Source organism: Ambystoma mexicanum, chromosome 4p (assembly GCF_040938575.1).
Source record: "Ambystoma mexicanum isolate Mex_15411 chromosome 4p, UKY_AmexF1_1, whole genome shotgun sequence".
NCBI classification, from domain to species: Eukaryota; Metazoa; Chordata; class Amphibia; order Caudata; family Ambystomatidae; genus Ambystoma; species Ambystoma mexicanum.
In genome coordinates, this window is record NC_090927.1 from 596,859,183 (window position 1) to 596,874,834 (window position 15,652).

A 15,652-nucleotide genomic window follows, 5' to 3' on the forward strand; every position below is an offset into this window, starting at 1 on the left:
GCAGAAGTCGTCCACCCCATTCAGAACTTGATTAACCATCCTTTGAAATGTAGCAGGTGCATTCTTTAGTCCAAAAGGCATAACCTTAAACTGGTAGAGGCGTGCTGGGGTGGAAAATGCAGTTCTCTCCTTGGAATGGTCTGTCAGTACTATTTGCCAATAGCCTGAGGTTAGATCAAATGTACTGAGGGACCTGGCTGAACCAAGTCTATCCACCAGTTAATCTGTCCTTGGCAAAGGATGGGCATCAGTCTTAGTGACTGCATTTAGAGCTCTATAGTCCACACAGAATCTCAACTCCTTGGATCCTGCCTTTGGAACTAGAACAACTGGACTAGACCATGGACTTGTAGATGGCTCTATAACCCCGAGATCAAGCATCTTGTTGACCTATCCTTTGATATGGGATCTCACATGTTCTGACATTCTGTAACCTCTGCTTTTCACAGGTAAACAGTCACCCATGAGAATATCATGTTGGCCCCAAGGGGTCAAGCCTGGTGATAGTGAAAACAGAGAGGCAAACTGATTCAACAGAACTTTGCACTCCTCCTGTTGTTTAGAAGTCAGCTGAGAAGAGAGATTACCTCCTTCTATTTTTTCATCTAAAGGTTGTCCTCTGAGGAGATCAGGTAGATGTTCACTCTCCTTTTCCTCTTGAGCTGAAGCTAGAAGCAAAGCTCCTACTTCTGGTCTCGAGACATAAGCCTTTAAATGGTTAATGTGAAAGACTCTGGGAGCCTCCTTAGGTCTGCCTAAATCCACCAAAGAGTTCACATCTCCAAGTGTGCCCACAATGTTGAAGGGTCCTATTCATTTGTCCTGCAAGGCCCTCTGCCTTTGTTGGCACCATAACTAATACAAGCTGGTCTTGAGTAAACTCAACCATGCTGGCCTTCTGGTCATGCCAATGTTTGACCAGAGCCTGACCTGTTTTCAAGTTATCACTTGCTTCTGCCATCACGTGTGACATTCTCCTCCAGAGAACTATTGCATAGTCAGTCACTCTGACTGGCTTGGGGAAAGGAGCACTCTCCAACCCCTCCTTGATCAGGGCCAATGGACCTCGGACTGGATGGCCATAGAGAAGTTCAAAGGGACTGTAACCAACTCCCTCCTGAGGGACTTCCCTATATACAAAGAGAAGGCATGTCAGTAGAAGGTCCCCCTTTCTCTTAAGGGGTTCTCATAAAGCACTTATCATGCTCTTCATAGTACGATTAAACCTCTCTACCAGTCCAATTGTCTGTGGATGGTAGGCTGTAGAAAACTTGTAAGTGACACCACTGTTTTTCCACATGGCTTGCAGGTAGTGGGACATACAATTGGATCCCCTGTCGGGTGTCACTTCCTTAGGAAACCCTACTCTGATAAAAATACCAAGTAGAGCCTTAGTCACAGCCTGAGCCGTAACAGTTCTCATAGGTATGGCTTCTGGGTGTCCTGTATCAAGGTCTGCTACAACCAGGATAAACCTATTCCCTGAATTTGTGGGAGTGTCAAGGGGACCGATAATGTCAATGCCCACCCTCTCAGAAGGAACTCCCACCACTGGTAGAGGTGCCAAGGGTGCCACATTCTTGGCTCCACTCTTGTCAGAGGTTTAGCAAGTGTGACAGCTCCTACCGAATTTGTCAACTTCTGCACACATCTTAAACCAGTAGAGGTAGAGAGAGAGTGCCTTTCCTTGGCCTTCTTGAAGCTCAAGTGACCAGCCAAAGGTATCTTGTGGGCTAACTGTGGCAACTGGAGTCTGTTGGCAAGGGCTCTACAATTGTAGTAGAGGCCATCTTCCCAGCTTAATCTGTGCTTTCCAACTTCTTGCCCATCAAGTTGGTTAGCAGCCTGTTGTCGAAGACCATTAAGAGTAGGACACTCTCTCTGTCCTTTGCTGCAGTCTGCCCTGTTGGATCCACCTTCTGCCAGTAAAGACTGCAGCTTAGGATGGTCAACAGGGTCAAGATCTCCAACTAAGACAGTGTCTTCTTCTAGATCTGATTCTTCAGAAGCTGGCTCAACCACACAAGGTTGCACCTCACATTCTACCTCAGCAGGTGGAGGAGTCACAGGTGTGACATTGGACAATCTTGGGGATGTCCTTGTTGGTAGCACAGGGGTGCTGTCTGACTTTAACCTGGATGTCTTGGATTTCCCCTTTGCCTCATTCTTCTTAGAAATATAAGTGAGCAACTCCTGTAGAGTGGGAGAGATAGTTTCCTCTATCAACTCCTCTGGAGAGCCTCTTGCAGGCCTGGTGAGCTCCTGTCTCCTCTTACTGTGAGGCATGAGGGTGCTTGACACAACTCCAAGAGTTTTAAGGTCATTACCCAACAGGACTCTCCCAGGTACTTCACTCTACACACCAACAGGTATTTTGACAGTCATATCATTACACTGGATGAGAGCTGGTAACGGGGAAGCATTTTCACAGGGCCTCCAGCTAATTTGGTGAGGTATTTGGGTGCCTTAGCAATATCCCCCACCTTGAAAAATGATTCATCCACCACAGTTATGCTGGCTCCAGTGTCTCTGATGGCAGGGGTCTCCTGTCCATTCACAAGAACACTATCTTTATAATACTCTTTTGTATTATCGGGGATGGACTTATGGACATCTAAATTCTGTTGTTCCCACAAGCCCAGGGACACTAAAGAAACACTAGCTGAGACTCTCATGGGTTCATCAACTAATAGGTGAAAGTTTCCACTGGCCATAGGTACTTCTTCTTCTGGGGAGAAGGCTAAGGAGACAGTGTGGACCCCTGAAGTTTACCCTTGCATCTGGGATCCCCTTTCACATGGTCAGTTGATCCACAAACAACATTTCCCAAATGTCTTGATGAATGGGGGTTTCTTCTGACCTCCATCTGGTTTGGGTACAGATGGTGCACTAGCCTGATTTGGTTTCCCTTGTGGTTTACCCTTATGTTGTTGTTTGTGGCCCTCTTTTGGATTTGAGGTATTCGAATTCTCTTTGTTTTCTTTGGCTGTTTTCCCTCATCCTTTTTCTGAGTAGCGCCAGAATCCTTGTGAGTAGCCCTGTTGGCAACCCACAAGTCAGCTGTTACAAAGGGTCGACGGGCCTGGTCTTTGTGACATTGCTGGAGCCACTTATCCTCAGTCTACCCCAGTTCTCCCAAGATGACGCCCCATACTCAGAGTATCGTTCCAGTACCGCCGAATGTCACACAGGAGACTCCTCCCTCATGCCCGGAAACAGTACTTATGTTGCAGGAGCCAGGACCGCAGTGCATTGCTACTGCTTTAGGTGGTTGCGCTAGGTGAGTAATCGAGTAATTCATACTTGCTATTCAATCGGAATCCTTACCTTTAATCCGGTCTCTCTCGACCCTCATTCCTCTTACCTTTGTGCTCCCAGGCAATCCTCTTCCACTCGTCTATCAACTTTCAATACAGGCTTCTCTTTGATTGATAGCCAGTGGATCCCCATTCAGAACGTAGGTGTTTACAACCCCTCGTCTTCATTTGAATTCTACCCGCTATTTCCTGCTATCTTTTTTCCTCATGTTTGTTTTCACTTCCTCGATAGAAGAAAACTTGTATTTCCAAAACTACATTACCCAGCATTCCATCCACTTACGTCGCAGACTTCTTCTTTTGTGACCTTGGTAGGTGGAGACTGTATGTAGACTAACTACAGATAACTATCTCTTTGCTCTCCAGTTTAATCCTTCCCACTCCTTGTTTCTGAAGGAGTTGAGCGCATATCTTGCATTCAAGATACCCATTCAGTCTTCACTCCGCAAGGTTATTCCTGCTCACAGTAAAGGTATCAGCTTTATCCGATTATAATATCAGGCACATTATCATTTTCTCCATACTAACCCTCCTTTTTCATTATAGAATCAATCCAGTGAATTAGAGGGTCATCTAGTTTCACACCTTCCAGCATCAACAGGACTTATCAGCGCTCACTTGCGATGATCCCGATTCCTCCTGTTCTTTGCTCTCAAGCATCACAGGGTTTTTTCCCTTTCGAGGGTTTCCCTGCCGCGTTCTCTTGTTGCCTCTGTGGTAGGCATATAGAGAGCGTGTCAGGTGAACTTTTCTTCTCTGCTAGCAGCTTCCGAAGACCAGGTAGGCAACACTTCGGATTATTCTAACTGTCCATCAACAAGGAGGTGGAAGTCTTTGTAAACAAACAGCTAAACAATGCAATTATAACATCAGCAGCCTTAGCTAGTTTCTTTGGATCTATCTCCTTAGAATCGGCCAAGTGCTGTCTGAGCTCAGGAGAGCAGACATCAAAAATAGACTGCTACATAACAAGATTTCTCATTCCCTCATAAGTGTTTACTCTGTAACCCTTAATCCAACCATGTAGGTTTTCAAACATTCACATAGCCAGGTATCCCAAGGCGCACCATAATTCTTTTTGAGGGTCCTAAACCTCTTAAGGTACTGGGAAGGAGTATTCCTAAATCTAGCATTTAAAGCTAGCTTCACACACTCATACCCCATCCTATCCACCTCCCCCAACTCAATTGTTACATCAGATGCAACAGGGGGTAGCCTAGAGAAGATCCAAGGAAGCAAGTAATTCCCTGTGAGACCTTGAATCCCATGGCTACATTTGAACATTGCCAACCAATCCAAAACGTCAAGCTTAACCTTATACATACCCACAATTTCTTTACGCATACAGGGTATCTTATCACTGGAAGTCATAGAAGACTCTGGGAGAGAAGCATTTTCAAAAGATAATCTTTTCATTTCTAGTTCATGATTCAACTCCATTTCTCTGAGCTTAAGTTCTTGGTGCTTTTGTTCAGTTTGAGTATTTAACCATTTGAATTCCAGTTCAAACCTCATTTTCTCTAGAGCAATGAATTCAGGACTGAGAGTAGGACCTGTGGGAGTCCCAGTGGACAAGGGTTGAGGTTGCTGAGCAGGCGAGGGAGCAGAGAGACCTAAATTAGCCAACACATCTGCCTCTTCCAACTCATCATTAACAGACAGATTATCATCCTCAATACTTTCCACATTTTCTAGAGAGTCAGGTATTTCAGACCCACTCCCCAGACTTTGGTTCTTTAACAACTTTTCAATCAATTCAGTCTTTTTGACTTTGGCAGAGAGTTTCCTTTCTCTACATAGATTTTTTAGATAATCTGCAGTGTAAATCAGGGGGGTCTCCTCACTGTGGATTTCCATATCAGACATGATTAATATTGCTTTTTAGTGATGTTAGCCTTGTGTTTAGTTGATCCAAGGTAATAGCAGCACTCTAAGTGTAATTACTATACTTTGATCCTCACCGCTGTACACCAGTGTTAGGCAGAATTATATGCCGTACCCTTTGGGAACACCACACACAATTAAGACTACAAGTGGCAGTACAAATTCACCTTTGGTACAAGCCTGTACTCCACAGTAAAGTGGTAGCGATGGCTGAGCAGCCAGACTTATCTCAAGAGCAATTGAGCAGTATCAAATAGTTACACAAAGGACAGCAATTACTATGATTCAAGCAAACACTGACTCAAGGTTTCCAAGTAAAATAATATACATTTATTTATTTTTTAGTTATATAACATTTCACTATCGTAAAGCAGTTTAAAAAATCACAACCTTAATATACCACACCATTCCCAATAAGTTCCAGACAAGTTAAGCTCGCAAAATGAAGTGGGAGCAAAATGGCACTCCAGAAATTCAAAAGGGAGGGAAAGACAAAGTTAGGCAGAAATTGAACCACACCAACAGGTAAGCACTCAGGCCAATTAAGCAAGAGGAACTACAGTGATAGAATCAGGGAAAAGGCTTAATGCCAAAGTCACTCAGTCAAAAGTCTTTTGCTCAAGATCAGATGGTTCAGGGTAGTTGGCGGTAAAGTTTGTGCCACGGGTTCCGGACGAGGTTGGTTGACAGAAAAGTTAGTTCAAAGAGAAGAGAAGGACACGCCCTCAGATTGGAGAAAGATTTCACACATGTTCCCCGTGGCTGAACGAAACGAACAACTGGATTTGCATAGTACCTTAAAACGGAGAGTAAGATGTAGATGAGGCGGACATTCCTGGTCGTTCCAGCAGGCTCATGGTTCCTAAAGCGACTGTTCGACTGACATGAAGTAGGAAGATTGGAGGGTCCTGCACCACCCAGGGAACAAACCAACAGCTGAGCAAAGCAACAAATAAAAGGTGCGCTCCTTAAAACCCAAGCAGGGTCCGACCTTCATGGCTATCCAGCCCACTGTAGCTCTGTACAGTGAATTCGACCAGAGTAGGGGTCCTGGCTTGAAGTTTGGGCAAACTGGTTGGTCCCTCCAGCTCAAGGGAAGAAGATTCCTGGAGGATCTTCTCTGTCGTTGGAGTTCGAGGATTCGGACCTGCAGGAGGGCTTCACCGGGCGGTTCAGTCATGGTAGGGGTCCTCTTCTGTCAGCTCCTCATTGGTTCTTTCGATCCAGTGGTGACTCTGCCTTTCCAGTCCCAGAGATCTTCTTTTTATGCAGTTTTCCCGCATTCACACAGCCTGGCTGTCATTCACACAGCAGGGTGGCTGTCCTTGCAAGGATAGTCACCCATCCAATCAAATAGGAGTGTGACTTGGGTTACCAAGGGAACCCATGGCAGGGGTACTAAAACCCCTTCCTCACATCCTGCCTACCCAGACTTTCAGGCACCTTAAGGAGAGTGTCTGTGCAGAAGCCCACAAAGGTGCGCAGAGTAAAACACGAGAAAGACTTTAACAAAAAGAAATGGTGAATAAACCCAGCCGGAGCTGAAATAAAATATATCTGGTCAAGCGGGTTTATGTTAGAGGCTACTAAAATAGCCTAAAACAATACCATGGTTATTTAAGATAAGCTGCTGAGAGACTTAGTAGGTAAGGGAAATTAGCCATTAATGAGAATTCTCCCTAACACTGGGTTAGAGAGTAACACCTCATTCTCCGAAGCCCCCTTTGTTGTCAATTTGCTCTTCAGTGTTTCCAGTATTGCAAAGAAAGCATGCTCCACGTAAGGAGTGGTGTTGTATCCCATGATAATACTTGCCGACTTGTCTACTGCAAAAGCAGCAGCCAATGCCTTTTCACATGGGTAGTGTCCTCTCAGGACTGGGTTTAATATCCCACTGCAATAGGCTAGAAACGTGTGCCCCATGCTTGTCTTCTTTGTCAGTACTGTGGTCATAACACTCCATCCAAGTGTGAGAACATGAAGAATTCATTTTGATAATCTGGTATCCCTAACATTGGAGCTTTGTATATTGCTTCCTTCAGCTCGTTGAATGCCTCAGTCATTTTTGATGTCCATTATAATGTCTTCTCCCCTCTCTGTGCATCTTTCAGTGGGTTCAATAGTGCTTAGTGTAAGTGCTGTAGTCGGATACCCATCCCCTGCAGTAATTGCATAGTCCTGAGAACTGCTGCATTTGTCTTACAGTCATAGGCTTTGCTGTCCTGCATATTGCCTCTGCCCTTTCTGGTTTCACTTGTCTGCCATTTTGAGAGATCATCTGTCCAATGCACAGCACTTCTGTCTGGCAATATTGTAACTTGGCTTTATCTACCTCACATCCCTTTTTTGCGATTTCTGTCAACATGTGTACCGAATCATTTAAACGCTGTTCCTCTGTCCTGCTGCAAATAAATATGTCATCTACATACTGTATGACAATGCTCTCCATCTGCATGTCGCCAAGGTGCATTTGGGGTACCCTATTAAATATGGAAGGTGATTCATAGTACCCTTGACGAAATCTTGTATGTTTCCACTTCTTATATCTATATAGAAATTAAGTTAAGTCCTGTGAGTCTGGGTGTAATGGTACAGATAAGAATGCATTCTTCAAATCTATGACCGTGAAATAGGCAGCTTCTGTGGGGATGTCTCTCCCCAGTATCTTTACAGGTGTCTGTCGAGAATATAGTAGGGGCAAAGATAGATTGTGCTCCCCTATGAAAGTTCAATATCTTCTGTAAAAGGAACCACTTCCATCGGCCCAGAGAACCCTTGATCATTCATGGCATCGCCTGACATAGTACATGTCCCTTCCCGGATGCAGGATTCAGTCACCCCTGTGTCTACAAGAAAGGAAAACGTCTTGTCACCTATCGGCACCACTGTACATGGTTCCTCCGTAGGGTTGGATGTAATCAATAGGGTGGAACACATCAAGTCCATCTGTGGGATATCCTATTGAGGGTATAATGACATTCTGTGTCCCAAGAATGGGTTGCCCCCCACTACAGTGACCCCTCCAGTTTCCTACTGGGAGTTTTTGTCATGGGGTTTGTGCGTGTTGCCCATATCCTTAGGGCCCCCAAATAAATCCCCCTTGCTTCTGCTATATACGATGTCCATATCCGTGCCCCCTTGGCAGCCCCCTCTCCCTCAGAGCCCATGCTGTGCATCGCCCACCCCATGAATCCCCCTCCCACGGGTGCTGGTGCATACTGTGTCTGTGGTGCCTCTTTTCCTCCCGTGCTTGTTAACACTGCTGTTTCAATGGCATATTTAGATAGCTTCTCCTGCACTGACTTTGCCTCTTCTTGCTTTCTTTCCTCATGATTTTTCCTTACATTTTCTTGCATTAACCTACAGTAATGTACTATCTTGAGCTGTATTTCTAACCAATGCTTTGCTTCCATTCCCACAAAACCTTTGAGTTGCATTTTCACCTGTACTTCTGGCAACCCTTGGCATAGTATATGATAGAATAATGCCACTGTTTTGTCCCATGCTTCTTGCGTTTCAAGACAACAGTGCTCTTGAATCATCTGAATATAGTGTAAGAGGTCTTCGTCTTCCCCCATTTTGCGTGCCAAGATCGGACTAATGTCTGACATGTTTGGGTATTGTGTCTGTAGATCTTGCCAATGGCCACTCGGCAGTTAGCAAATAGTGCGCCATGGTGCGTCGTGCCCTGGATGGTTATTCCTGGCTTCCCCGCCCTTCTCGAAATGTCATCAGCGGCCTCCAGGAGGATCACCACTAGTAGCCCCTTTACATCTCGCACTGCTAATTTCTGTCCTGTTGTCATTCTTTCCATTTCTTATATCCATTTACCCGCACCCATGGTTAATGAGGGTAGCCTATACCTCATGTTTTCCTTATATACATGCTTCCATGGTATGTGCACAGATCGCCCCCATCCCTTTTCCAATAGAGGCAACTGTGTGAACCTGATCTCCCCATTCACCCCTTGTGGCAGTCTGATCTAACTATCCAATTTCTCAGTGCCTTTAATGCCAGTGCATTCCATTGCCTTTTCTCCCTTCCTTCATCTGGGAAGGTCTCTGAGCCTCTGCACATATGAGGTTTTGATTGTCCATGCTGCGGGATGCATATCTGGAGTGTTGTGATCTATCATCCTTGTCACCCCCTGATACACCTGTGTCCCTTCCTACTTCCCTTGTCCCACTCCTGTCTGTGTTTCTCCCTGTTACTCAATCCCTGGGTAGCCCCCGGCCCTTGTCCTCACTTCCCTCTGTGTCCCCGCCCGTCTGAGTCAATGTCCATGTCACTGTCAAAATCGTCCATGAAGCTCTGCCTCTTGGAGGTAGTTTCTTTGTATAGCTTTCCTTCAAAGTCAATTGAATTCTCACTACCCCCTTTCCCATTGGACCTGTCCAATGGAGGGGCAATCCTGTTCTGTGTGGTAGCGCTGTTCTGCTCCGTTCTCCTACCTCCTCATGCTTTGTCATCTATTGTGCCCATTTCCTATGTTGTCCTTATGTCTCTCACTGTGTGCTCCTCCTCCTACTTGAGTATGTGCTCTCTTGTGAGTCTTTTTCCCACTTCCTCCATTGCCCTTTTACTAAGACTTGCCTTTCCCTCTCATCATCCCTCTCATCCTTTGCCTCTCTAACTCTTTGAGTTCCCTCTTTCTCCATATCTCTTGCTGCTCCCATAGGGTCAGACCTGCCAGGCATGGCGGCTCCGGCAGTCAGACCTGTAATATGCCGGTCCAGAAACAACAGTGCCGCTAAGCTTACTGGCACCTTTGTTTCCGGACCGGCATAGTTGTAATGAGGCCCAGTGATACTGAAACAACCACAGCCCCAGTTTTGCGTCATGCAGATTTATGAACCCCTTCCCTTCTAATCAGCCATCATTTGCACCTCTTGGTGACACAACACACACTTCCCATTCCCTTTTGTTATTGTTAGTTTTGTTGTGTAAGGTTTGCTATAAACCACATATAGTTGTATTGTGTAATGTTTGCTTGTAACCCAAATCACAAACAATATACATTTTAAAAAGTTATTGTTTGTTGGGACACTGCCCCAAGCCCTTCATGTGCAGCCCCCACACCCTCACTGTGCACACGTTTATTGGATGTTTGTTTTGCAGGAAGAAGAGAGGGGCTCAGGGGAAGAGGACCAGGGATTTCAGACACCAGAATAAACACACAGTACCCATTTTGATGTCTAATGTAAGGAGCTATTGGGAAGCCTCAATCAAGCCATCAGTGGCTCACAATCTACTGGTGGAGACCCTGGTCCTAGACGGATTACCTGATGTGCTCCCCTGCCAGGAATCTCCCTCTGGGCTTCGTAGATCCCCTGGTATACTTTTCTGTCAGGTATCACCCCCCCCCCCAAAAGGTCACTGCCTGATGCACTTCCTTTACCAGGTCTTATTGGAATATTTTCTTTATCTTTCAGTTCTCTTTGTCTTTAAGAATAACACAGTTGTACTCCTTCACTGCTTATACATTATTGGCTCCAGGTATTACTTGTTCCAACTTCTCCCATATAGGCATCTCATACATGGAGACTTGTTCAAGTTTTGTCTGTTAACTTCATTGTTAGTATTCTTTGGCTTGTGGCAATAATTGTTCCAATCTTCTCCATATTGAAATCTCATATATTCAGATGTGTACAGATCTTGGTTTCAACTGCTTCATTCGTATTCACTTGCTTATGACAAAAGTAACTCCAGCTTTCCCCATGTCAACATCTCATATATATGGAGAGTTGTGTAAACAATGTCTTTCTATATCATTTGGTTGATATTCAAAATAAGTTCAACCATTGTTTTTATGCCTGTTGGTACACGCCAGGGCTCGCAATGCTTATGGGCAGACTTAGCAGTTTTTTCTGGCGTTTCCGACCCATGGCGTTTGGCTGCAGCAAAGCCTGTGCTTTAGGAAAGCGTTTCCCGCTTTACAGACTCTCCTGTGGTTCTTCTGCCAGCTTCTATTTTATATGCCGGTGGAACTACTGTTCTTTACTGTGATTGCATCCCCAACAGACTCTCCACTGCTGCCGGCTCTCAGCAATTCACCTGCAGCACCAGCTGTTGTGCTTCCGATCTCTCACCTTGCTTGTAGGAAGCACGTGCCTCCTTTCACACATTCCACTCTCATGTGTCTGCCTCCAGTTCTGCTTCCCGCTTCACCCGCTCGGCATCTCTCTTCTCCCCCTTCATCTTCAACATGAAAAGGTACGCCATTTTTAAAAGTCCCACACAGCTGATTTCCATTACAACTAGTCTACACATTTAGCTTGGTGTTCATCTGCTCCAGATAAACTACTCCTCTTCCTCATCCAATACTGGAGATTTTTTGGGAGTTGGTGTCAATAGGAGTTTTAGACATTTTAAAACTGCATTGCTTTGAATACTTGTTTGAATCAAACCTGTCAGAAACCGCAGATGCTAAGGGAGCATTATGTGTACCAGTATTTTGCTCAGATTTACAATATGTCATCAGTATTTCAGAGGTTATAATTTTGTGGTTGGAGAATACTGTGTCTCTTTCAATGGAGTCATCACTTACTCCCGATAGTCATCCTCTCCCACATGATCCTCTGTCATAATGCCACCCCCATAGTCAGGTAGCGGCTGCCTTTCCCTGGCCAAATTGGAGGACATCATCAGCAGAGAATCAGTGACGACTCTGCACGATTCATTAGAGCATGAGGAGACTATATCACTGGTTATAACGGAGTCGATAACATATCATATTCTTGTAGCTGTGGAGAAGATTTTCATTTTCAGTGGAAACATGTTTGGAGAATAAATGTGTCAGGGGCAAGGGTGGCATGCAGAGGAGGATCAGGCTATTATCAGTTGGATAGAAGAGGGATCGTAGATATATATTGCTTCTAATGACAAGCCATGGCGAGAAAGTGGAAACGTGCAGCTTGTGGGATGTTTCTTCTCTCCTCTACCACAATCCACATCTGCTGATTATGAGTGAGGATAATGAGGCCCATCTGAGTTGAGGCTTTTACAACACCTGATTTGAGAAACCAGTGATTCAGAGGTGAAAAAGAAGGAGGATAATGCTGCAGTTACAGAGATAGGAAAAACGTCAATCCTACTCTTCCATGTTTGTACATGGTCTTTAAAAGTTGACTCATCAGATAAGAAAGTTCTCACCATCTGTGTGGGGGTGCCACAAAACCAAATTAACTTCCTCTAGTACCCCCTTCACAGCTGGATGAGTGTAGGGGACGTACAGAAAGGAAGTCCAAAGTGAGGGAGTTATTCATATTACAGGACATGAAATGACAGCATCTTACCAAAAACGGTTTGTTGAAGAACATCTGGTATTCAGCTGTCTATCTCATCTTTGTGGTACCAATTGATATAACACTGGACTGGGAGGATGAGTCCAAAAGATCTCTGATGTAGCCCTCTCACCATCAGTAGCTAGTCCCCCATAAAACACCTCAGTCTGTTCTGTAACCCCTTGTAAGTGTTGCTGTGACAGATTGTGCAAGACTGAATGGTTAGCTATTTATACCATTAACATCCACTAATGCTACTAATGTTATCTACTGTTATGTTCTTGAATCTTGCTCCTGTTATGTTTTTGAATTGTGATTCCTGTATTTTACAACCACAGTCATTTACAGAGAAACACCTTGCAACAGGAAACAAGGTATAACCAGTTATGTTATTTTAACACGCTGCTAGACTTTATTCCCTGCTAGTCATGAGAGCAAAGTGATAATTTAGATCCTAATTCATTGGATTTCTGCCATCAAGAAATCTTGTGGCAATCTCAGAGAAACTTAAGTTTGAAGATGAAGATCACAGCAATGTAGGTAAACATTTGGTCCATTAATTTTTATCGTGGTCTGAACTAGCTCCTTTAACTCCCATTAACTCCCTTTATCCACTTTATTTCAATTGATGTTCAACTCTGCAGAGAGTGGTTGCACAGTTAGACAGCCACTCCCACAATATATGGGAACCATGCTTTTGGATCCATGGGCATTCACTTCATCTTCCCTTTTTCTACCCCTTGGTCAATGTTCAGCTAGACATCTACAATCTTGCAGGGTGGACCTCCCATATAATCCCTCCTACTGTGTTGTTCAGCTCCCCCAGACCGATAGTGATTTAGCAGCACAGGCAGTATATGCAAGCATGAAGCATCATCCTGTCACTACATACCTGTCCAAATAGTTGCCAAACAACAGGGCTACCAGTAACAGAATCAGCTTTGGTGTTAGGGCTAGCAGATGGAACAAGCCCAAACTGGCAGATGCTGCCACTGGGTCACTTGGCACAGAGTGAGGGGCGGGGCTTATGAAAGATGAGAGTATGGGGTAGTGAGTGTGATTTTTATAGCTGTTTCTGGAACTGGAACTGGTGATGAGCAGGTGTGTTTTCACTGCCATCCTAACCCAGGAGGGTAAAGTGGAAGGGAGATCACTGACAGTTTGCTAGTGCGCAATGCTAGTCAGGCTATGTTTACATTCCATGTGGTTTCACGTCTCAGTGGTTCCCAGAGAGAAACCCTTCTTTGATGTACTCAACTGACATGTTGGTAGAAAATGCCATTACCTTCCTGCATCCTAACATTCTTCCCCTCCATCAACCTAAAGTGCTCTCAGGCCCATAATGAGGATGGAAGCATGTAAGTGCAGGTACATCCCTGCTCTGTCTGACTCTTTAAAATAGATGGCTGGCCTGCTGCTCTGGCTTTGCAAGAGCAAGCACAGCTGCATAGGCCTCAGCTTCCTCCTCAATCTGAGACCTGCTGGAAAGCCTTATATGGGATCACTTTGGACCTCAGCTACACCCTCCCTGTCATCTCTGCAGCTTCAAATAACATCTAGGAATGACTCAGAATTGAAATCAACATGCCCATCTGCTAAATCAACGCAAATATTGCCTGCATGTCTTTCTTAGTCCTTTACAACACCTCTGTCATAAGGGATCCATGCAATGGTCCTCCACCTACCCATTCACCTTATGCTCCTCTGGCAGCATCATGTCCTCAGTTGGCACTACCCTTCCTCCACCTGCTCCTCGAGCACCTTCACCTGTGGTAGGCGGAAACCCTCTGTGAGCACTACCACCTCTACTCTTCTTGAACTATCCCCCAATTGCTTGTCCATCTCCAGGAACTTGCAGATAAAGACCAAAAACACACAAATACAATCTGTTTGAGCATGACTGTTACCTATAGTCTCACAACCTCAAGAGGCACATTATTTTTCTCCAAGAACTTCTCCTAACAAAAACATACTTATCCAGAATAAGTCCCTATCGTCTTAAAAATCTTCTTTCTACATCCATCATTTGATTTCCATTCTTCTTAGGCAGTGCTAACACACACAGGGCAACACCACATATACATGACTAACTGTGGAATACAAATGGAGTCACACAGGGGTTTCTGACACACAAAGAATTAAAAGTTAATCATGAAGAATTCTCCAGTTGACAAACACGTGAAGGTTTTTTAGGTTTCACAAACACATGAACATGAAACAGGGAAGTGTATTTTTTTTCATTTGCTTGAGTTAAAGGCAAGGTGGATGAAACAGATCAAACAAGTAAAGCAAGTCATAGTAAGACTGGGCACTGATAAACGTAGTGGGTTTGTGTAGAAAGGAGCATTTTTAATTTCTTTAACTTTTTATGGTCACACACATAAGAAAAACTGGGGGAAGGACAGAGATGCACTTTAGAGATTAAGAAAATATAGAAAGGGAAGATTGCACCCAGAAAAAAAGGGGGCAACAAAGTACTCAAAAGTACTTAATATAATCCACTGATGGACCACTAGGGGGTGCGGAAGACAATGGCTGCCTGGAGACCAGCTCCTTTCACAGAGGAAGCACATGAGACGAAAAAGAGCTGATCCCGAATGCAAACCAGAAAACAGACAGTAAGGCTAATACTTCAAAACATCACCAGAGGCAGGGGTCTGGAGGGCAGACCCCCAACAAAGAAATAACTATTACACGAGAGAACTGCCCATCCCAAAAGATCTATCTTGCCGAAGGCGGCAAACGAAGAGGGCAACTAAGAACAGAGTGCGCACCCGGAAGGCGTTACAAACACCTGCTTGGAAGAATACCGCTGACAGTCCCATTTGGGACCCCTGAAGCACCCAAAAAGGAGCAGAGGCTTGGGCGACTGCAGCCACGACCAGAGCACCCAACCCAGCCATCACAAAGCTGGTGGCAAGAAACAAATACCAGCGTGCCAGTCAACCGAGATACAGCCACAGCCAGATATCCTCCCCGACCCCAGGACCCAGCTAAGCTGGAAAGAAGTGCAAACCTGGAGCGCCATCCTCACCAGGATAGAGGCAGTAATGATCCTGCATACATCCTAAAAGATCAGAAAGCCCCAGATGAGGGGAGACGGAGTGCGCCCGCCACAGAAGCGCCAAGGAGAGAAACCAGCTAAGGAAGGATCAATCCTTCGACAGA